The sequence below is a fragment of the Kogia breviceps genome, chromosome 9 (genome assembly GCF_026419965.1).
Source record: "Kogia breviceps isolate mKogBre1 chromosome 9, mKogBre1 haplotype 1, whole genome shotgun sequence".
Taxonomy (NCBI): Eukaryota; Metazoa; Chordata; class Mammalia; order Artiodactyla; family Physeteridae; genus Kogia; species Kogia breviceps.
In genome coordinates, this window is record NC_081318.1 from 90,271,043 (window position 1) to 90,292,578 (window position 21,536).

Genomic DNA, 21,536 nt, shown 5'->3' on the forward strand with positions numbered 1-21,536 from the left:
CTCACACTATCCCTGGCTCGGAACGTGACTCTGTCCCAAGCTGATGCCCTGCATCTGATCCTAACTGAAACCCTAATACTCTGCCTAACTAAGGCCCTGACTAATCCTAACTAAGTCCCTGACACTATCTCTCACTAAGGCCTGCAACTTGTCCCTAACATGGGACGTGCTACAATCAATAACTAAAATCCGGACACTCTCCTGAGCTAATATCCTGACACATTTCTAACCAGGGTCCTGACCCTGTCCCAAAGAAAGCCCTGTCGCTTTCCTGAAGTAAGAGCTGAGGCTGTGCCAAACTCAGGCCCTGAAGCTTTCCCTGACTGAGGCCTGGATTCTGTGACTCACTCAGGCCCTCTTGATGTCTTTCATTATGATGCGAATGCTGACCCAACAAAGGCCCTGCTGCTGCTCCCAGGACACGCCCTGACGGTGCCTCCAGCCAGGGGGCCTGACACTGGGTCTCACTCAGGCCTTGTTGCTGGCCCTCTGTCCGGCCCTGATGCTGGTCCTAAATAAGCCCCTGAGGTTCTCAGTAACGCAGGCCTTGACGCTATCCCTAGGTCGTTTGCTGACACGATCCCTAGAGTTTACCCCCACCCTGTACCTAGCTAATATCTTGCCTCTTATGCCAACTGAAGCTCTTATGCTGTGCCGACTTCAGGACCTGAATTGAGTCCCAACGCCGTGACACTGTCACTAACTAAGGCCTGGATGTTCGTCCTGAGTCAGGGCCTCACACTGTCCCTGACTAGGGCCCTGTTGCCCTCAATATCTAAAGTCCTCACACTCTCCTGAGCTAATTGACCAACCCATCACTTACCAAGGTCCTGAAAATGTCCCTAAGTAAGCCCTGACGCTGTCCCTAAGAGAAGGCCTGATCATGTCTTTAACGAAGACCATAATGCTGATCCAACAAAGGCACTGATGCTGCTCCTGTGTCATGCCCTGAGAGTGGCCCCAGCTAACGGACAGACGCTGGGCCTCACTCAGGCCGTGTCACTCGCCCCAAGCCAGTCCGTGATGCTGTTTTCATCTGAAGCCCTGACATTGCTTCAAAACGGAGGCCCTGATGCTCTCAGTAACTAAGGTCTTGACAACTATCTCTCACTAAGGCCCGGAATCTGTCCCTAACATGGGACCTGTTGCAATCCATAACTAAAATCCAGACACTATCCTGAGCCGATATTCTGACGCACTTCTATCCACAATCCTGACACTGTCCCAAAGAAAGCCCTGTTACTGTCCTTAAGTGAATACCGGAGGCTCTGCCTAACTCAGGCCCTGAAGCTTTCCATAACCGAGGCCTTGCTTCTGTGACTCACTCAAGCCCTGCTCATGTCTTTCACTATGACCCGAATGCTGACCCAACAAAGCCTGTGATGCTGCCCCTAAGTCACGCCCTGACAGTGTCTGCAGCTAGGGGGCTGACGCAAGGCCTCACCCAGGCCCTGACGCTCTCCCTATGTCAGGCTCTGACGCTGTCCCTACCAGAAACCTTGACAAAGGTCATAAATTAGGCCCTGATTCTCTATGTAACTGAGGCCTTGACACCAACCCTAGGTCATTTTAACTGACACTAGCCCTAGACCTTAACCTAACCTTGTCCTTAACTAATGTCCAGTTTAGCTAAAGAGATTCTTCTTTAGGATGAAATTCTTGCAACTCGTGAATATTGTTTCCTTAAAAAAATAATTTTTAAACTCTTGTTAACCTTAAAGAAAATGTACTCAACTGCTGTGGAATATTCCTTCACAGCAGCGTGCATGGTTCACTTTTGCATTTGCGTGTGTCGGCTTTCAAGGTGCTAGCAGGAATGGCTCCTCTCATGCTAACTAAATCCCTGATGCTGTCCCTAAATAAGGCCCTGAAATTACTCCCGAGGCTGTGAAACTCTCCCTAACTAAGGCCTGGAGACTTGTCCTAACTCAGGCCCTGACACTACACCGAACTCAGACCCTGAAAAAACTCCTAGCTCCGTCTCTGACACTGTACCTAACAAAGGCCATGATGCTAGTCCTACCTCAGGCCCTGGCACTGTCGCTAACTAAGGCCCAGCTGCCGGCCATATCTAAAGTCCTGATAGTATCCTGAGCTAATATCCTGGACCCAGGTCTTACCAAGGTCCTGAAACTGGCCCAAATTAATCCTTGATGCTGTCCATAAAGGAGGCCCTGAGGCTCTGCTTAACAGAGGCCCTGATAATGTCTTTAATGAAGACCCTAACGTTGATCCCACAGAGGCCTTTATGCTGCTCACAAGTCATGCCCTGACACTTTCCCTAACTCAGATCCTAAAGAGAGGCCTCACTTAGGCACTTGGGCTGTACCTTAGTTAGGCTCTGATGCTGTCCGTATATGAAGCCCTGGCAGTGGTCGTGATTTAGGGCCTGGCTCTGGTCCTAAGCAAGGCCCCGATGCTCTCAATAACTCAGGTTTTAACGCTTTCCCTTGGACATTTCCTGACACTATCCCTGGCCCGGAACCTGACACTGTCCCAAGCTCATGTCCTGCATCTTATCCCAAATGAAACCCTAATACTCTCCGTAACTAAGGCCTTGACTAATCCTACCTACGGCCTTGACACGATCTCTCGCTAAGGCCCGGAATCTGTCCCTAACTAGGGACCTGGTGCAATCAATAAGTAAATCCAGGCACTATCCTTAGCTGATATTCTGATGCACTTCTATCCAGGATCCTAACACTGTTCCAAAGAAAGCACTGTCATTGTCCTTATGTGAAGACCTGAGGCTCTGTGTAACTCAAGCCTTTAATGTTTGTATAACCGAGGCCTTGATTCTGTGACTCACTCAAGCCCTGCTCATGTCTTTCACTATGACCTGAATGCTGACCCAACAAAGGCTCTGATGCTGCTCCGGAGTCATGTCCTGACAGTGTCTTCAGCTAGGGACTTGATGCAAGGCCTTACTCAGGTCCTGACCTTCTCCCCAAGCCAGGCTCTGATGCTGTCCTTACTGGAAACCCTGACAGTTTAAAAATTAGGCCCTGATTCTCTCAGTAACTAAGGTCTTGATACGATACCTAGGTCATTACCTGACACTAGCCCTAGCCCTTAATCTAACCTTCTCTTTCCCTAATGTCCAATTTAGCTAAAGAGATTTTTTAGGATGAAATTCTTTCATCTTGTGAATATTGGTTTCTTAAAAAAATAATTTTTAACTCTTGGTAAACTTAAGCCAAATGTATTCAACTGTTGTGGAATATTCCTTCATAGCAGCATGCATGGTTCACTTTTGCATTTGCGTTTGTTGGCTTTCAGGGTGCTTGCAGGAATGGCCTCTCTTATGCTAACTAAATCCCTGATGCTGTCCCTAAATAAGGCCCTGAAATTGCTCCAGAGGCTGTGAGCTTGTTCCTAACTAAGGCCTGGAGTCTTGTCCTAACTCAGGCCCTGACACTGTCCCTAACAAAGGCCCTGACACTACAGCTAACTCAGACACTGACAAAACTCCTAGGACCGTTCCTGACACTGTACCTAACAAAGGCCATAATACTATTCCTAACTCAGGCCCTGGCAATGTCTCTAACTAAGGTCCAGCTGCTGGCCATATCTAAAGTCCTGATATTATCCTGAGGTAATATCCTGACCCAGGTCTTACCAAAGTCCTGAAACTGGCCCAAAGTAATTCTTGATGCTGCCCATAAATGAGGCCTTGAGGCTCTCCTTAGCAGAGGCCCTGATAATGTCTTTAATGAAGACCCTAACGTTGATCTCACAGAGGCCCTTCTGCTGCTCCTAAGTCATGCCCTGACACTTTCCCTAACTCAGGTCTTAAGGAGAGGCCTCACTTAGGCACTTGGGCTCTACCTTAGTTAGGCTCTGACGCTGTCCCTATATGAAGCCCTGGAACTGGTCGTGATTTAGGCCTTGTTGCTGGTCCTAACTAAGACCGTGATGCTCTCAATAACTAAGGTTTTAACGCTTTCCCTTGGTCATTTCCTGACACTATCCCTGGCCCGGAACCTGACTCTGTCCCAAGCTAATATCCTGCATGTTCTCCTAAATTAAACTCTAATACTCTCCCTAACTAAGCACTGACTAATCCTAACAAAGGCCTTGACACTATCTCTCACTATGACCCAGAATCTTTCCCTAATATGCGCCCTGCTGCAATCAATAACTAAAATCTGAACAGTATCTTGAGCTAATATCCTGATTCATTTCTCACCAAGTTCCTGACTCTGTCTCAAGGAAAGCCCTGTTACTGTCCTTAAGTGAATATCTGAGGCTGTCCCTAACTCAAGCCCTGAAACTTTCCCTAACTGAAGCCTTGACGTTGTGACTAACTCAGGTCCTGATCATGTCTTTCAGTGAGACCATAATGCTGGCCCAGCAAAGGCCCTGATGCTGTTCCTAAGTCATTCCCTGACAGTGTCCCCCGCTGAAGGCCTGTTAATGTACACATTCAAAGACATCCCTACCAAAAGTCCAATGATATTTTCCATAGAAACAGAATGAACCATCTTAGGTTGTGTGTGGAACCACAAAGGACTCAGAAGAGCCAAAGCGACCCTGAGGCAGGAGAACGAGCTAGAGGCATCTTGCTCCCTGACTTCACACTTTGTTATGAAGCTAGTCCCGAAAAAGTGTGGGAGTGGCACAAAAACTGGCACACAGACCAGAGGAACAGAGCAGAGAGCCTAGGAATCAACCTACAGGTATGTGAGCAGTTAATTCACAAGAAAGGAACGAAGAACATTCACCAGGGAAAGGACAGGCCCCTCAATAAACGGTGCTGGGAAAACAAGACGCCACATGCCAAAGAACACACTGAACTGTCTACACCCCACACAAAAGGGGTCAAAAACCCAGTTTTCCACATCAAGCCCTTCCTCTCCTGGGTCCTCTGAAGACAGACACCCACAGCGGTCAGCCATGCATAAGAACCTTCTCCCCACTTTCCCTCACCTTCTCCCTCGGCGGCATTACCTCCCGGCAGGTCCTGAGGAGACCAGGCTCATGTCAGCATGAACTGGACCCCCCAATGTCCCAGAGCTGAAGCCCCAGCGGGTCCTGAGGAGACCCAGCTTCCGTTAGTGTGGACTTGACCCCGGGTTGTACCGAAGCCCGGCCATCAGCGTGGACTCAGCCCCGTGTGTTCCAGAAGCCAAAGCCCCAACAGGTCCCGAGGAGACAGGGCTCCTCCCAGCATGAACATGAACAGCATGATCTGAACAGACATCCCGCCAAAAAAGATACAGATAGTAAAAGTCATACAGAAACAAGCTCAACATCATATACCATTAGGGAATTACAAATTAAAATCATGAGATACCACAGCACACCTATTACGACTGCTAAGCTCCAAAAATATGACAATACCAATTGCTAGAGGGCGAGGAACAAAAGGAACTCACCCTCATAGCTGGGAGGATGCATGTGCAGCCATTTTGTAAGACAATGACAGTTTTCTCCAAAGTTAAACAAGTCTCACGTTGGGATCCAACAATCATACTTCCAGTATTTAGGCAACTGCTTTGAAAATCTATGTCCAAATGCAAACAAGGATGCAATTATGCATAGCAGCACTTCCATAATGGCTAAAAACTTGAAATCAGGATATCCTTCAAAAGATGAATGCATAAGCAAATTGGGGTACATCCATGTCAAGGCGAGTAGAATATGCCACCCCAAAATATGTCTCTCTGGCATAAGGATTATTGGTCTGTTTTAAAAAAATCAATAGGGCTTCCCTGGTGGCTCAGTGGGTAAGAGTCCACCTGCTGAGTCAGGGGACACAGGTTCGAGCCCTGGTCCGGGAAGATCCCACATGCCACAGAGCAACTAAGCCTGTGCACCACAACTACTGAGCCTGCGCTCTAGAGCCAGAGAGCCACAACTACTGAGCCCGTGTGCCACAACTACTGAAGCCTGCAAGCCTAGAGCCTGTGCTCCGTGACAAGAAAAGCCACCACAATGAGAAGCCCGCGCACCCCTGCTCGCCACACCCAGAGAAAAGCCTGCACGCAGCAACAAAGACCCAATGCAGCCAAAAATAAAATAATACATTTATTTTTAAAAAAATCTCAGAAAACTGAGATTGCCATTTTATGAAGGACATTTACAATGGAGAAATCTCCATTTATAAGAGTATGTCCCTCTTTGCACCGAAAATAGAAGGATAATTAAATCTTAAGTAACTCTTTTCAATGGGGAAGTCCTGACTTAAATGTGCAAACAGCCATACGTTTGTTTACTGTGCTTTGCATGATAACCTGCCATAACTGGCCTTCCCCCCTTCCCCAACATCGTTCTTCTGTTTTTAGCTGAAGGTGGTATTGAAGGGGATGGTTTTGGTCATTTCAGGGAGTGACTCAGTTTTCCGTGGTATCCCCCCTGTATTCAGAAGGTATACATGTTATTAAACTTCTGCTTTTCTCCTGGTAATCTGTCTTTTATTACAGGGGCAGGGGGGGGCCTCAACCAAGAACCTAGAAAAGTAGAAGGAAAATTGTTTTTCCTCCCATACACATGCAGTGGAATACTACTCAGCAGAAAGGAATGCACCATCCACCTATGGAAAGACATCGATAAATCTTCAGTATATACTGCTAAGTTAAAGAATCCAGTCCGAGCAGGCTGCACACAGTATGACCCCACTGATGACATTCTGGGAAAGGCAAAGCTACATAGATGACAAGCAGATCATGGGGTGGGGGGTTTGAAGTAGTCCATGTGATACTCTAGGATGGATACCTGTCACTATGCGTTTGTCTAAGCCCATAGACATGTGTAGCCCAAGGGGCCAATCATAATCTATTCAAATTTAGTTATTTATGGTGTAAGAGTGTTGCAGGATGGATTACATAATATGACAGAATCTAACTGTATTAGAAATATGTGGAAACAACTCACTGTAGGGGATGGGGTAAAAGCTGCTGACTTAAGTTACCTTTGGAAATGAATGGAATCTGTAGGCTAAAGGAAAAATGGCCCATATATAAACAGTGGGCTTTATTTTACGAAGTTCTTTCCAGGGTGTAGTAGCTAACAATTCTGAAACCTCTGCACATGTAACGTGGAAAGGAGCAATGCATAGATAAATGGCATGTGGTGGGAGCCAGGCTCCTTGCTGTGGGAGTGCGAAGTTACAGGTACGCAAGGGGAGAGCCTCTGCCTTCATAATCCTGAATCTGGGCTTCCTGGGAGGATGCTGACTGGCCGGGGGGAACACACAGATCTTCACGCTGGGAAGACCCTGCAGACATAGGAACTTCACACCCCATCTTTCCACCCATACCTGCTGGAAACACTCGGCCCTCCATAATCAGTCAACTGCAGCGTTTAAGACATTCTCACCCCTAAGCAGATAAAGGAGCGTGAGGGTGTTGCTTACCCCTAAGCTGTCCCAGAATCTAGGTCCTGCGTGGAGCCACGTTGGGGGCTCCTGGGCCTCTGAATCCAGGCCCTGGGGGTGGAGCCAGGTTGGGGGCTCCTGGGCCTCTGAATCCAGGCCCTGGGAGTGGAGCCAGGTTGGGGGTTCCTGGGCCTCTGATCAGCAGGTGAGAGGAAGGAGGAAGACCAGTCCTGAGGACAGAGGTGCCGTGAAGTCTGTGAGCCCAGGAGCCCCGATGGGACTCATTCCCAGTGAGGACATGGGCGGGGCCTGCAGTGGTTCTGTGTTCCCCCTGGGCCCTTTGATGAAGCCATGGCAGCACTGGGCCCAGACATCTCCTGGCGGTGTCTCAAACTCTGACACAGTGGTTTTACAAAGGAACAAGAGAATGGAGCTGAGCCCCTGATGGCCACTCCTTTCTGGCTCTGAGTTGTTTCCAACAGGACTGCAGTCACCTGCATTAATCTGCTGTGACCCATCTGCCCCCACTTTGCCTTTCCTCTCCCTCCCTGCGATGATTCCAGTGACATTTCCAGCCCGGACCCCTCTCCCAGGCCAGATGCCTCCGTCCAGTCACTGCACACCCATCTCACCTTGGGGGCTAGCAGGCCCCTCAGAGGACTGGGATCCTGCAGCTCCCCACACCCAGAAGCAGCCCCCCCTTCCCAGGATGCTGAGCCCAGGCACCAGGTGTAACCGAGCAGGACCGTGTGGGGCCTTCCCAGGACAGACCCCCTCCCCCACATCCTCTGCTGTAGCTCCTCTCTGAAGTACCTGGATAACAGTATCTGATGCATGTTTCCTCCACCACCAAGTGGAAGAAATTAACTACTTGCTGATCATGAACAGGTAGCCCCAGAGCTTCTGGTGCCTAAGAATTTATAACATTAACCGCCCGTTACCTCACCATCAATCAGAGAATCGTGCACCAGCTGATCACATACCCTGCGACCCCCCCCTCCTTCACTTGGCCTTTAAAATTGCTTTGCTGAAATCCTTCAGGGAGTTCGGGGTTTTAGAGCACAGGCCACCTGGCCTCCTTGTATTGGCACTTTGACAATTAAGGCTGCACCTTCCTCCACCACACCCCGTGTCAGTAGACTAGCTCTGCTGCACTCGGGCGAGCGGACACACGTTCGGTTCGGTAACACTGGGGCCTCCCAGCCTCCCACTTGCCTTGTGCCCCAGTGACTGTCAGCTCCTCCTCCACAGTCTTGTGGCAGCAAAAACAGAAATGAAGTTTCCCTGCCCTGAGAACAAGGGAAACAAGGGGACAGCGAACAGGCTAGAGAAGAAACATAACCTGGCCTGAAAGAGCTCATCACTCCTTGTTTCACTTTGTCACTCATTTGTAGTAACTAGATTTGTACTTTACAAAGCTAACCTCACTCCCTGACACTATGGAATTTACCTTCGGCACCCATCACCCCTAACTGTGTGTGTTACAGCCCCTGCCTCTCACTCCCTAACCTCATTATGTAACGCACTTAGATTCTATACGCCCCTCATAACAAATCACCCCCTAGTTTTTCATTTCAAAAACAAGGTCACCGGCCGATAAACCAGAGGCAAATAGATGCAATTACCAGTCTGCTGGACCCCAATTACCAGGCGACCTGATGCCAGCTATGACTGTTTTGAAATAATGCAAAGGAAAGGAGGAATGCAAGACCTTCACTACTTTGATCCTTATCCTCTACCCCGGACTGCGGGAGCCCCACATATCTTCCCTGATTCTCAAACAGGGGTGCCCAGTTCTTGAGGTGATAGCCAGCTGTGTCTTCCCTGCTGCCTGGCAGAAAAATAAAGCCATCTTTCTCTTCCTCCAAAACCCCTGTCTCCATATTTCTGTTCAGCCTCGGTGCACAGGGAAGCAGATACTTCGACAATAGTCTGTGGCCAGTTCCCACACTAATTCCCCTCTATGCCCACAGCCATGGCCCAAGCCCGATCTTGTGCCTGGTTCCTCCATCAGGCCTGACAAACCTCCCTGCCCCACGGTGCGTATCACATCCCACCCCAACGTGGACTTTCTGAAGCATAAACGACACTGTGACTCTCTCCCACCTGTAATTCCCCAAAGTTTCCCCACTTTCGCTAGGGTATCTGCTGGGAGAGACATCTGCCAAGACCCTGAGAGTCTCCGGCATCCCCACTAGGCTGCTGGCTCCTGGGTTCCCAGACACTGAGCACCTCAGCAGGCCAGGTGACATGGCAGGAAACCCCAGAACTGCTCACCTCAGGAGGGGGCTGGCACTGCCACTGCCTGATCAGAGAGAGCAGAGAAGGTTTCCCCAGCTGGGATATAAACTCTGCACGAGTGGCCTCTCCTTGAGCCATTACATCACCTCGTATGACTTGAGGGAAGGAAGGACCGAGGCACACTTGGTTCCTAAGGAGGATGGCATAGACTCAGTCATGACCCCCAAATTCACATGCTGAATCCCTAACCCCCAGGACCCCAGGATGTGTCTGTATTTGGAGATGGGATTTTTAAAGAGATGATCAAAGTAAAAATGAGGTCACTAGGGTGGATCTTAATCCAATCGGATTGATGTCCTACAAGAAGAGATTAGGACACAGATAGGCACAGGGGGAGACCCTGTGAGGACCTGGGGAGAAGATGGCTGTCTAAGCACCAAGGAGAGAGGCCTCAGGAGAAGCCAGCGTGCAGACACCTTGATCTCCGACAGCATCCAGGACTGGGAGATAGGCCTGTTATTCAAGCTGCCCAGTCTGTGGTACTTGTTACTGTGGTCCCGAGCAGACTCACAGGGTAACTCAGGGCTCAGACTGGACAGAGCCCACTCTCCACCCCCCTGTACCTGAGTTACAGGAGCCCCAGGCACTGAGGAGGGGGTCCCTGAGGAGGCACAAGGTAGAAGATGCTAGGCATTAACACGACTGCATTCACGTTAAACGTGCCTGAAGTCCATTCACGTGAGATGGTTTTGTCCTGCATGTACATCGGTACCTTCAGTCTGAACCGCAGACCTTTGGCTTCACCACCTCCACTGTGAGCATTAGCTTCACCTGCTGTGGACCGTCTCCTATAGGATTTCCAGAACCACAAAACATCGAAGCTTCACAGAAACCATAATCTGTGCGCTAGTGTCTGGGAGACCTTCACAACAGAGCCGCACAGCTGCCCATCAGAACCCATTTCCCTTTTTCCTGTACAGAGCTACCCTGCATCTCCCAGCCTTCCCACCCCTTACAGCTGGGGCGCAGTGTCTCCTGTTACCAAGGGGAAGGGGTGGAGGTGTTGAGGGCCTTGCCCAGCCTGCATCCTAGGACGGAGGGCACGATGCCCCCGTGGTCACCCCACCCTGCTGGTTGAAGCCCTCACCTGGAAGCAGGGAGGAGAAACAAAGGGGGGGGGCAGAGCCTGGGACCTGACACCCACCTGCCCTGGACTCTCACAGGAAGGGGACAGAGACATCTTGAGCTTCAGCCCAGTTTTGGAAGACACTTTGTTCCAGCAACAAACTTTGCCTTAAAAGCCAAGGTGCTTTACAAACCCCTCCCCAGCTGTCACAGAAAGTCAGGCTTAATCTCATCACACTTTTCTCAAAGCCCAGCTCACGCTGAGACCACCTCTCAGGTGATGGTGCTTCAGAGCAGCCCCTTTAAAATATCCCTGGATTTCAGCTCTCCCAGCCCTGCCTTCAGTTTAAGCGAGAAGTTTCCTTGACAACCTTGACAAACCTGCTCAGTTTCCTTAACAACCAAGCTTCGCAATCTCCCAAACTCTTCTCCTTCAAACATTCCTATTCTAGGCTTGATGAGCCTAAAGTGACAGTGCTGTCATCACGTGCCAGAGTGACTCCTCCAAGCCCGTAGTTACTGGTTACATGATGCTATTGATGATGAAATCCCAGAAGAGCCAGCTTTGCAATATAACCATTTCTGGACTCAGCACTGGGTCCCTTTCCACGGACAGAGTGGAGGGACTGTTTCCATGGGCCCCGTGGTGGAAGAGCTCACCTAATGCAGCCAGGATTTCATCCTTCCCAGGTGATTCCAGGGTCCTCATTCTCCCCAGACCCCCACCCACATGGCTGCTGGCTGCTCTCTGTGCCAGTCTATACGGGACCTTGGTAATCTCCTAAAATGAGGGTTATTTTATACACAGGTGATGGGTTGAATGCTGGCCCCAAAAGATGTGCCCCCCAGAACACAGGAACGGGACCATATCTGGGGAAAGCGTCTTTGTATATGTAGTTAAGGATCTCGAGGTGAGGTCATCTTGGGTTAGGATGGCCCTCAATCCAATTGAGAGAGTCCTTAGGAGACAAAAGAGGAGAAACACAGACAGAGAGGAGGAGCCACGTGAAGGCAGAGGCAGAGACGGGAGGGCTGTAGCCGCAAGCCTGGGGATGCCTGGAGCCCCCCAAAGCTGGAAAAGGCAGGAAGAGCCCTATCCTGGAGCCTCTGGAGGGACTTCCATCCTGCAACACCTGGATCTCAGATGTTTGGTCTCCAGGACTGGGGGAGGATGAATTCCTGTTGTTTTAAACCACCCAGCTTGGGGTCATTTGTTACAGAAGCTACAGAACAGTCACACGGACCCTGCTCTGTAGGATCCTGGAAGTGCGGGTCTCATTAAAGGCCAGCAGAGGCTGGGTTACAGAACCCTTAGAGTTAGCACTGGGCCCCAGAAATTCTAAAGCAGTGCCTGGACACCAGACCGTTGAGGGGTCAGTCGGAAGCCCATCCCTAAGGGTGCCGGCTGCACGCGGCCTCCCCAGGTTTTTATGCCTGTACAAGTTGGGGATAAGTATTTCCATCCCGATTCAGGACCTCTGATATCACCGTTCACGTTGCTAATGAAGAACCCACTAGTTACACAGAGGAAAACCCTATCAGGACACTTGCTCCAGTTGTAAACAATTCTGAAGTTGGTCAGAGGTGGGGAATCATCTCCCATGCAGCCAGCAGCCCCCCCGCAAGGAGCGTCCTCATTACAAAGCTGGGGGACCGTGCCGAGGCGTCCCTGAGTAAACGTGAGCTGACCCCCAGGCCAGCTGCTGCTGAACTGTTCCCACCCTTCCCAGGTAGAACACCTGAATGTGTGCAAGGACTTGGAAACCTAGAGGAAAGGCCGTGGAGCCACACCAGCCACAGCACGCAGGCCGACGTGGGGCCTGCAGGCCAGCCAGGATGATCCTGGCCCCGGGCGCTCTTCTGGAAGCTTTCCATCTCCCTGCCTGACGTACCCCTCCTGTCCGGCCCCCACTGCTTTTTTCCTTCCTCACCTCTGCCCGGGGAGAAATTCCAGCGGCAGGTATGGGTGACACATCCTCTTCTTTAGCAGGTGGCAGCCCGGCAACTCCTGCAGAAAGTCCAGCAGAGCCCCACTCACACCGGGCCACCCACAGAGCCCTACTCCCTCCCACCAGCCCAGCCCCGAGACTGCTGACGGGACAGAGAATATGGCATCAGGCAGAGCTGCAGGGGCTCTTGCTGCCTGGAGCGGTGTTTATACTGACCTCAGCTCAGGTACACCTGGGGAGGGCGGGCCGGCTGCGTCAGACTGCCCAGGCCAGACAATCCTCGCCCCTCAGGGCCTCACAGTTGCAGAAAATGGACCTTGCTGCACCGGTCAGTTCCAAGGAACAGGTGTGGCATCCTGAGGGTCAGGATAGACAAGGGGCTGCAGCCCTGGCTTGTTTTCTAATCATTTTATCTGGCCCATGAGTGGGAGACAACTTCAAGAAGACCCTCTCCTAATGAGAGGAACCCAGGAGTCAGGGAGAAGAGGGGTGGTGGGTGGAGACAGAGGCCTGGTGCCCCGGCTGCAGTGCAAGTCTCTGGAAGACCAGGCGAAGGGAGGCCACACAGAGTAACGCCCAGGGTCACAGACCTGTCGGAGCTGCTGTTTGTTAATTCAAGTCCTGCTCTGAGGTTCTCTGTGTCAGCTCTGAGTGACAGGTGAGATGGGGGTGCTCTGCAATGAGGGCTATGTGCACGGTTCCTGTGTGCCCAGCCCTGCCGTGGTACCTGCACAGGGGTGTTCCGTATCCAAGGAGGGGCCTGACCACAAGAGCCCCGTGGGCTGCTGGGTAGCTGCACAGGTGAGCTCCATATCCTGGGAGGGGCCTGACCACGAGGGCCCCGTGGGCTGCTGGGTAGCTGCACAGGTGAGCTCCATATCCTGGGAGGGGCCTGACCATGAGAGCCCCGTGGGCTGCTGGGTACCTGCCCAGGTGAGCTCCATATCCTGGGAGGGACCTGACCACGAGAGCCCCGTGGGCTGCTGGGTACCTGCCCAAGTGAGCTGTATATCCTGCAAGGGGCCTGACCACGGGAGCCCCGTGGGCTGCTGGGGAACTGGTAAAGATGTCAGGACAGTCAGTGAAGCCACTGAGGATATACATCCAGTAGTTCCTAATTCCTACACCCTGCTGGTCATTCTACCATCCACCAGGATATGGTATTCTGTATTAGACTTACATGTTGCTTTCTTCTGTATTCCATTAGTCCCAGAGGTCACAGAAATTTTGGCTTGTGATTGGCAGGACTCAACATACAACAAAGACAATACTGCTGGGACCGTCCTGTCCCAAGGGTTCAAAAATTCCCACACCACCTTTGGAGAAACTTAACTAAAACCTCAAAGATCTACCTCTGGAGAAGGGAACCCTCCTTCAATATGCAGACAACATTCTGATCACCAGCCCTACTAAGGAGGCCTCTGAACTACCTAGCCAATAAAGGATAGAAGGTGTCCAAGAAAAAGGCTCAAATATCACAGACTAAGGTGACCTGCCTGGGCTTCATTCTCACAGAAGGTCGGAGAAGCCCATCCCAGGAAAGAGAAGAAGCCATTTGCAGCCTTACCCCTTCTAAAACTAGAAGACAGCTTAAGGGTTCCTGGGGAGGTCGGGGTTTGCTGCATCTGGATCCCTAGCTACAGTCTAATAGTTGGGCCTCTATATGAAACATTGAAAGGAAAAGATGATGATCCGTTCGAATAGAATGCAGAAGCGGTCTTTCAAGAATGGAAAGAGCAGTTAATTCAGACCCTTGCTCTGGACCTCCCTAATTTAGCTAAACCCTTTAACCTTTACATTCCCGGTAGAAGGTGAATCGTCCTTGGAGTATTAGTGCAAAAACTGGGACCACTTGAAATGGAACAATGCAAGAATGCCCTCCAGGTAGGAGAAAGTACGGTCACCAAGGGCTTGGCCCGCCGCCCCATCCGGCCAGGATACTGGGGGTATCTAAAAACCTGGAAATCAGCAGCCCGCAAGGCCAGCTCCCTCCTAAGGGAAAAGGACCGCACGCGGTGAACCTAACCACCCACCATGCCCTGAAGTTGCAGGGGTCGCTCCGTGGGCACACTGACCTCGAGTGAGGAAACCCTCCAACTCCAACCTCCAGAGGGACAACCGGGGGCAACGGGTCCCCATGATGACTCGTGTGACCATCACTTGACGTGGATCTTCTCTCAGAAAACAAGAGCGTGCCCCCAAAGAGCAGACTACTGCTTGCAGGACTTACTGCACCCAGAGCGGAGCTAATAAGCTTGGCGGGGGAACCGTAAATAACGCTGTCACCATAGAAAAGCCTAAAGACAGCGCGGTGACGGTGGCCGATGAGACCGGCTGGACTCCTGGCTACTTGAAAAGGCCGTTGACTCAGTGGCCGTCATGGGTCTGGATCACCACCGGCCCTGGACTGTCTGGGAGTTGAGCAGGCACGGTTCTGACACCTGGTGCTGTTTGTACGTTAATTCAGGGGCCTAACTGAAGAAAGCGCAGACTACTGGTCAGAGCATCTAGGCTGGCAGAAACCATCAGCCTAAGGTGGCCGAACAAATGTGGGCGGGGTACAACCGGCTCCCCCAGCGTCTCTGCGCATCTCTTTCCTGCACCCTTAAAGGTCATTAGAATCTATAACACTTCAAATGCTGGGGCTCAGGCAGAGGAGGAGTGAGGGAGGAGCCCTGGGGACAATCAGCATCACCTGGAGGCTGCTGGGGAGAAGTTCTGCCCCTCCCCCCGGGTATGAGGACTCCCTACTCAGCACGAAGCAGTTACAGAAGCGGGGTCTGCACCCTCAGCGCCTCAACAATGAGGAATGGGACAAAAGGCAGAGGAGGGGTTTCTCACCAGCAGAGCCCATTAAAAATTCCTGGGAGATCAACATAGAATCTGGGCAATAAAATAAAGTCTAACCTTTATTCCTTTGTGCTTTGTCTAATTTCACTTGCTCCTAGGTTTCCACATGCAGAGGTCCCACAGCCGGCACTTCAGGACCTATTTCCTGGTGCAAAATGGCTGGGCCGACACCTCAGCTCGCGGGGCCCCGTGCAGACTCCGCGACATGGAGCCTGAGCTCCAGCCAACCCGGCCCTCGAGAGCTCCGCCCCTTCCGTCCCGCTGACTCTGCCGGGATCCCTACACAGCAGCCCGGCCCACAGCCCACGGGGGAGCGCACGCTCTCACCTCTCCGTTCCCTGATCAGAATATAAAGCTTCCTTTGCTTCTGAACCAAACTCAGTCTTGTTCTCTTGGCTCCAATGACACGGGGCAGGGGACCCTTGTTGGGGCCCACTCTGCAGGATCAGTGACAGAAATTGAGAACATTGTAACTTCAAAGAACAGATGTGTGAGCCAAACTGTAATTAACCTAGAGCAGTGTATAAGGCTTGGGTAAAATAAGATGTTTCCAACACTTCCATTTGATATTTCCATCACTTTAGTTAAGCAAATTCAGTGAAGGGGTTTGTCTTATTTTTCAGGTCAACATTAGAGAAATGAAGTGATTTCTTTCCAAGGGTGTACATCTAATAATCTTGGCTGAAGCTTCAATATTGTTTTGAACGCCTTTCCATTGAAAATGATACCTCTCTTTCGGCTCCCCCATTTCTGAGAAGCATAAAACCTTATAAGTTTTTATTACCAAAGGGGAAAGGTTCAGGGAGGGATAAATTAACAGTTTGGGATTAACACGTACACACTGCTATGTATAAAATAGATCATCAGCACAGAACTACTGTATAGCACAGGGAACTACACTCAATATTTTGTAATAACCTATAAGTGGAAATAATCTGAAAACGAATAGATATTTTTATTGACATCATCTATCAATGACAGATAAAATGTAACCTAAGGGAGGCCGATGGTCAGCACTTCTGACCCTGAAGACTTCAATCATCTTAAGTTCGGACTCTGCCTACTGCCCAAGGCCCTTAATGAACATACGTGTAGCCGTAGCGTAAAATTCCCCAGTTTGGGGGTCGGGGAGACACTGATTTGGAAACATCCCTGGTGTTCTCTTACCATGCACGGGACGCTTCCTACAACTAAAACATGCCTGTGACACCCAGAAGGTGGTACACCGTTTGGTCGGGAAGAGTTTGGAAAAAGCATCTCATCTCCTCATCTCCTGGTAGTCGGGTTCACCCCTCCAGCGTCTTTCCTAACAATCTCCCCACCTGGGGATGTCAGCACCTTCAACATCCTGCTGCGCACAGTTTGTAATTTGTCCAGAGGATGAAGCGGAAGGATGACAAACAATGAGAGAAAAGTCCTAGGTGTTCGGACAGGCACATGTCACTCTAATTTCCAATCAGGGAGACGAATTGACCAAAGGCTAAGATTGCCCATGGAAAAAGAATACGGCTTGAGGAAACCCCACTGTTTTGTGGCCAGTTCCCAAAAACACAAGTTGAAAAATAGAGCTCACGATCACTAAAATTCACGAAACTGCAGAGTTGAAAATATCTATCATTGAAAAATGTCTTGAGGGAAGTCACCGAAAAGGAATTGTAAGCAAGGGAGAATGGCAGGAAAGGGATTTGAAGAGGTAGAAAGGACTCGCCATGAAAGCACAAAAAAAGGCGCTGAACATCGCCAATGGTGCAGTTAGCCAAAAAGGGCGTATGCTTTTTTCCTGAATATATTCAAGAAAAGGGCATACACCATTTTTAGCCAACCAAACAGGTGGGCATTGCAAATCAATACTACAAAAGGTATCACTTCGCATCAGTCAGAAGAGCCATCCTCATAAAGTGTAAATACCAGAAATTCAGGACAGGGCGAGGAGAGAAGGGAGCCCTGTGAGGCTGATAGTGGAAATGTAAATTGCCAACGGGCACACTGAAGAAGTGTACTGTGTTTACTAAAACATCTAAACAAATGAGCTACAGAGCATAGGGCCCTTGCACTCATGGGCGAATATCTTGGGAAAGACAAAAATCGACAGGACACAGGCACCCCAACGTTTACCGCCTCTCTGTTTAAAAAAGCCTCGACTTGGATAAAACCTAAATATACCTGGAAGGAAAAAATGGATAAAAGAGATGTGGTACGTATGTAGAGTGGAATATAACTCAGCCAGGAAATCAATGAAATAAGGCCAGTTGCATCAACTCAGGAGGAGTTATGTAAGATCATTCTAGGTAACATAAGTCAGAAAGAAAAAGACACATATCATAAGATATAACTTAAAGGTAGAATCAACAATGGCTACACATGAAATAAATTACAAAACAGAAACATAGTCAAATATGTAGAAAACACACATAAGGCTGCTAAAAGGGAAAGGTGGGGAGGGGTGAGGCATTATCCAGGAGGTTGAAATTAGCAAAGATACCGTTCCAAATACCAAATTGATAATAGACAAGGTCTACATGGTACCTCAAAGAACTGAACTCAGCACACTCAAGTCACCAGAAAAAGTTATGTAAGGTAAGGACCTGAAAAAGAATTTATTGATGTCTGTTTCTACGTGAATCAAGTGGATGTAGAACAGCAACAAACAGCATTGAAAATCAGCTGTAACCAATATAATAATAATAAAAAAGACAGTGACAGACATAAAGACCCTTATAACTTTTGCTCAGGGGCTGTGATGCAACATGGATTGAACACATCTAGACACACAGCAGGATGAGACATAAGGCTGGACACTCTTGGGACTGAGAGGATTGGTGAGGTTGAGTGAGCAAATGCAGATCCTTTAAAGTAATACTGCGTACTACCCATTCCTTGGGTCCCAACTCTCCATGTTCAAGGGAATCTTCCTATAGCTAAAAGATGCATGGGAAGCCCAGAGGATGGTACACCGTGTGATCATGAAAGGTTTCTACAAAGCACCTCATTTTTCATCTCCTGGTGCTCGGGTTCACCATTCCAGCCGCTTTACTAACAATCTCCCCACTTGGAGAGTCAGCACCTTTAACCTCCTGTTTCGCACAGTTTGCAATATGTGCGGAGGATGAACGGGAAGAGGGGGAACCAATGAGAGACTAGCTGTAGGTGTTTGGACAGGCACATGTCACTCTAATTTCCCATCACGAAGAAGAATTAACCAAACGCTCAGCCTCACGCCCCGGAACCAGAATAGGGCCTGAAGCGATCCTGTGGTTTTCCGGCCAGCTAACAAAAAAAGCGAGTTGAAACATGGAACTCAGGGGCACTGCAACTCACAAACCTACACAGTTATAAATGACAACTTCCTTCCAAAAATACATTGAGTTAAGGGAACGAAGAGAATTTGAAAGTAAGGCAGAATTGCAGGAAACAGATTTCAAGAGGTAGATCGGACTGGCCCTGACAGCACATGAAAAGCGGCAGAACGTGGACAATGATGCAGTTGGCCAAAAAGGGCGAATGCGTTCTTTCCTGAATATATTCAGGTAAAAACGCATATGTCCTTTTTGGCCAACCAAGCAAGCGGGCAATGCAAATCAGCACTACAAAAAGTCTGACTTCCCTCCGGTCAAAACGGCCATCCGAAAAAAGTGTAAAAACCACAAATGCAGGACAGGCCATGGAGAACAAGGGAACCTTGTTATGCTGACGTGCGGGATGAAAATTGCCGACAGACACTCTGCAAAAGTGTATGGTGTTTCCTAAAACATCTAAAAAACAGAGCTACAGAGCATAGGGCACTTCCACTCATGGGCGTATATCTTGCGAAGACTAAAAATCAACAAGACACAGGCACCCCAAAGCTTAGGCCTGCTCTGTTTACAAGATCCTCGACTTCGGTACACGTTCAATATCCCAGGAAAGAGCAAAATGGATACAGAAGTTGTGGAACTTATGTACAATGGAATATCACTCAGCCATGAAATCAATGTCATAAGGCTAGTAGCAGCATAATGAGTGGCTTTAGGTACAATAATTCGAAGTGAAATAGGGCACACAGAAAAAGAAACATCATGACATATCACTTATAGAGGGAATGTAAACATGGCTACACATGAACTGAACTAAAACAGAACAGAGTCACACAAATAGAAAAAACACTTACGCCTGCTTCAGGGGAAAGGTGATTTGGGGTTATTCATAAAACAAGACTTTGAAATTAGCACAGATACCGTTCCAAAAACAAATATGTAGTAGACAAGACCTACTCCTTGCTCAATGAACGGGACTCAACAGCTCCTATTCATCGCAGAAGAAAAATTCCAGCCCTTGATTCTCAGGAGCTCTGAGGGCTACCTGTGATGTAAACTTAACTCACCTGGCACAGGGGGGCCATCCCTGGTTTCACATCACCATGATCTCAGGCACAAATCTCCTTGTTTTTCCATTTTGTCTTTCAGTTACTTGTTCAAACAACTGCACAAATATGACAAAGATATAAAATCAGGCATCTTCTGCCCCAGTGCCTACTAATAAATGATTTTCTGCCACTTTAATGATAAAGATAGAACATTTCAACATTCTGCTGCCCTTATTATTTGTCATTTTTGTTGATATTTCTATTGAATATTCTTTCAATATTTTAACAATGGAACATTTATTTAGGCTGTTCCAGACCCAGCCTTTAGTGGTAAAGGTTTTGTTGTTATATTTCTATTATGTTTCCTTTTAAAATCATTATCCTATTTAACTGGATTAACTCAATTCTATAGGCATTTATCTTATGATATTGATGACATTAATACATAGAGGGCAGTAGTACAAGTTGATTGTACTCGAGAGCCTCTATTAGCACAGTTAAGTATAAATATTATCTATACGTAAACCAAAGTACATGCCAAGTGAGATTCTCCGACTCTTTTTCACTGTCTGCCCCTAAAGCCTGTGAGAAATGGAATATTTCTTGCCATCTCAGTAAACCTGCAAATCCAGAATGCAGGCCCCAGAGAGCTGAGGTGCATATCAAAGGAAGGAATTCGGTGAGCCCAACTCTGGCATCTGCCTATGAAAAGGAAAGCCCTGCATTCCTCACCTTGGGAGAGCTGGTTTTCCTTAGCTGACAATCACCTTTTCACGTCCCCCAACACCTGCGCCAGCCCCCCGCCCTGTCCCCTCCCCCCGGTACTTTAGCTCAGGGAGGAAGGGGCGCAGAGGGGCTCGGCTGAATAAGAGGCCTGCGAGCCTCGGGAGGAACTTTCGGGCGCTTTCCCCGCCGTCGGGAGGAGGGGTGCTGACGCTGCGGCCGGACCCTGCGCCTCCCTTGCCCGTGTCCCCTCAGACCGCTCAGGCCGCCCCCTCTCCACGGCCCTAGGCCCCGCGAGCCAGGCCGAGGGCAGGGCCGAGAGGAGGGGCCGAAGTTCCCTGGGACCAGACCCCGGCGCCGCTCGTTCTGAACAGCAGCGGCGGGTGGCAGCGAACCCCTGCCCCTCAGAAGCTGCTCTTGCCCTGCCGCCCGGGCACCGGACTCACGTACCCGGCCCGCCGTCCCGAAGTCTGTCGCGGCTTCGGCCGCCGGGGCCCCTCCGCAGCCGGCAGCCTCAGTGAGGCCGCCCTCCCCACGGGCCCCGTGGCAGCTCCGTGACGGCGGAGGGAAGAGACCCCGAGCGGGGAGTTCCAGCTCTGCGGAAACGCGGGCTCTGTTCTGGGCGCAGCGGGTGGGGCCGCTCTGCCCCGAGGCCTTCCGGGAGGGAGCGGGGCGCCAGGAGAGGAGCCGCCACGAGCGCAGGGCCCTGTCGGGGGTCCTGGAGGGGCGGCCCGGCCTGGGAGCCCCGCCCACTGTGGCCGCAGCGCAGACCTTTTTCCTGGAATCCTACACAAAATGTCGGAAAGATCCACGGTCTACAGTAAATGTTCACAAATGATTGTTGCTGCTGTGCTTACTATCGTATTAAACGTGTGAACTCCATAAAACACTTGAAGTTAAAAGTTAACTATGAATTTTTACCTTGCCTTATTATGTCTCTGCTATTCACAATTGTCGTTAATGAATCAGAGACTGTGGCATCACTAGT

General features: G+C 49.8%; 1 long non-coding RNA gene across 3 annotated transcripts in view; it reads right to left on the bottom strand.

Annotated features, from left to right (window-relative positions):
• LOC136794798 (uncharacterized) overlaps positions 1 to 21,275 on the bottom strand; it is a 191,936-nt gene extending 170,661 nt beyond the window's left edge. For 2 of the 3 annotated variants that reach the window (XR_010842007.1, XR_010842006.1), the window contains exon 1: positions 20,999 to 21,275. This is a non-coding gene — a long non-coding RNA (uncharacterized lncRNA). Of the gene's footprint in view, positions 1 to 19,843; positions 19,942 to 20,998 lie in introns of all 3 variants that reach the window. The other variant, XR_010842008.1, reaches the window with a different exon arrangement.
• Positions 21,276 to 21,536: the final 261 nt, after the last annotated feature.